Source organism: Pteropus alecto, unplaced genomic scaffold, assembly GCF_000325575.1.
Source record: "Pteropus alecto unplaced genomic scaffold, ASM32557v1 scaffold164, whole genome shotgun sequence".
In the NCBI taxonomy this organism is placed as follows: domain Eukaryota; kingdom Metazoa; phylum Chordata; class Mammalia; order Chiroptera; family Pteropodidae; genus Pteropus; species Pteropus alecto.
Window position 1 is genome coordinate 22,113,647 of NW_006439568.1, and position 2,647 is coordinate 22,116,293.

At 34.6% G+C, this 2,647-nt stretch overlaps 1 protein-coding gene across 1 annotated transcript in view; it reads left to right on the plus strand.

Annotated features, from left to right (window-relative positions):
- RGS22 (regulator of G protein signaling 22) overlaps positions 1 to 2,647 on the plus strand; it is a 158,345-nt gene that overhangs the window by 70,578 nt on the left and 85,120 nt on the right. The window lies entirely within an intron of this gene.

Below are 2,647 nucleotides of genomic sequence, written 5' to 3' on the forward strand. Positions count from 1 at the left end.
GACAGGCGCGTGCTCGCTCAATCTCTCTCTCTCTCTCTCTCTCTCTCTCTCTCTCTCTCTCTCTCTTCTCTCTCTCTCTCTCTCTCTCTCTCTCTCTCTCTCTCTCTGTTGTTGTTAAAGTAAATGTTGCAAAAATTATGAAATAAGAAAACCTATGTTCTGTTCTCCACCAAGCAACCAAAGTGATTCTTTAAAAATATAAGACCATGTCACTCACCTGCTCAGAATTCTCTGATGGCCTCTTCCCTCACTCAGAATAAAAATCCAAGGTCTTTACGCAGCTGTCATGCCTCTGTTAAACTCCTGACCTCATTTCCTACCATACTTCTCTAACTTACTCCACTCTAATCACACTGGCCTGTCTGCTTTTCTCTGAACACACCAAGCAAAAACCCATGAGCATTGAACTTGCTGTTCCCTTCACTGGGAGCACTCTTCCTCCAAATACCCCCGTGGCTTGCTCCCTCACTCACTTTAGGTGTCTGCTCAATTATCACTTATTCAGACAGGCTATCCTTGACTCTTCTATGTAAGTACACTTATGTAGGACAGCATAGATATCCTCCATCACTATCTAAATCCTCTGCTCTGCTTTATATTGCTTTTTTGCACTTATGACCACATAATTTATGTTGTCTTTCACCTCCTATCAGAATGTAAGTGTTTTTTTCTGTTAACTACTTATCCTCAGTGCCTACAATAGTACCGGACACATAATAGTTGCTTAATAAGTATATTGAATGAATGAGTGAGAAGTAATAACAACAGAGTCAGAAGTAGTGAGCATTCTTTCACACCAGAAGAATAAAGTAGTACAAAAAGATAAGGGGAAAAATATCCAAAAGGAGGAAAAAAGTTAACTTTATACAGAAGTAAATAATGCTACATACTTTGACACAGAGATGCAATAACTGTAGCTAAGACCTGCATTTCAGAAGTAAAGAGCCTTATAATATTAATCATAGTAGTTTTTAAACATGTGACGGAATGTTAACTTTTATTGGCAGTAGTCACACAAGATCTCTTTTTAAAAGATTATGTATAGGATATCTTATTTTCTATTTATTTTTAAATTTTCTTAATTTTTCAATTACAGTTGACATTCAATATGTTAGTTTCAGATATACAGCATCGTGTATATCGTGTAACATTTATGTGTTACAAAGAGATCCCTTTGATAAGTCTTGCACCCACTAATACAAAGTTATTGTGGTATTGTTGATTATATTCCCTAAGCTATACTTCACATCTCCATGACTATTTTGTCACTGCCAATTTGTGGTTCTTCATCCCTTTACCTTATTCACCCAGCCAACTGGCAATCATCAGTTTGTTCTCTGTATCTATGAGTTTGTTTCTGTTTTGTTTGTGTATTTTGTTCTTTAGATTCCACATATAAGTAAACTCATATGGTATTTGTTTTTCTCTGTCTGACTTATTTTACTTAGCATAATACCCTCACGGTCCATCCATGTTGTCACAAATGGTAAGATTTCATTCTTTTTTTATAGCTTAGTAGTATTTCATTTTATATATATGCCATTTCTTTATCTATTCATCTTTTGATTGGAGTATTTAATCCATTTACATTTAAAGTAGTTATTGATGTGTATGTCGTTATTGCCATTTTATTCATTGTTTTCTGATTGTTTTTGTAGTTTTTCCCTGTTCCTTTCCTATTCTCTTGCTCTCTTGTACGTTGATGACTTTCTGTAGTGTTCTGTTTGGATTCCTTTCTCTTTATTTCTTGTATATCTCTTGTATATTTTTGATTTGTGGTTACCATGTGCTTTATATATACCAGAGTATGTTTAGCAGTCTTTTAAGTTGATGGTCACTTAAGTTTGAACACATTCTAAAATCACTACCATTTTTATTCACCCTTTCACATTTATGTTTTTGTCATTATTTTTTACTTCTTTTTGTGTGTATTTTGTGTCTATCCCTTAATTTACTGTTATAATTACACATGCTTTGCCTACTTTTGACTTTTAACCTTTGTACTAGCTTTAGTGTTGGTATATCCATTTCTTTTATTACGTTTCCCTTTGTCAGTGAGAATTTTTTTCTTTGTGATATTTTCTTATTCATACTTTTGATTGTTTTCCTTTTTCGTCTTAAAGAAGTCCCTTTAATGTTTCTTGTAATACTGGTTTGGTGGTGATGAACTCCAGTTCTTTCTTCTCTTGGAAGCTCTTTATCTCTTTTTCAATTCTAAATGATAGCCTTTCTGGGTAGAGTGATCTTGGTTTAGGTACTTGCTTTACATCATTTTGAATATTTTGTGCCAATCCCTTCTGGCCTGCAAAATTTCTCTTGAGAAATCAGTCTACAGTCTTATGGGAGCTCCCTTGTAGGTAACTAAATGCTTTTCTGTTGAGGCTTTTAAGATTCTCTCTTTGTCTTTAACCTTTGGCATTTTAATTATGATGTGTCTTGTTGTGGGCCTCTTTGGATTCCTGATTTTTGGAATTCTCTGAGCTTCCTGGGGTTTTATGTCCATTTCCTTCACCAAGTTGGGGAAGTTTTCCATCATTATTTCTTCAAATATTTCTTTCCATCATTATTTCTGCCTTTCTGTGTCTGTTTCTATGCACAAACAACTGTTCAATATCTTGCTTTTCTTCTGTTACGCAGATCAGACGGA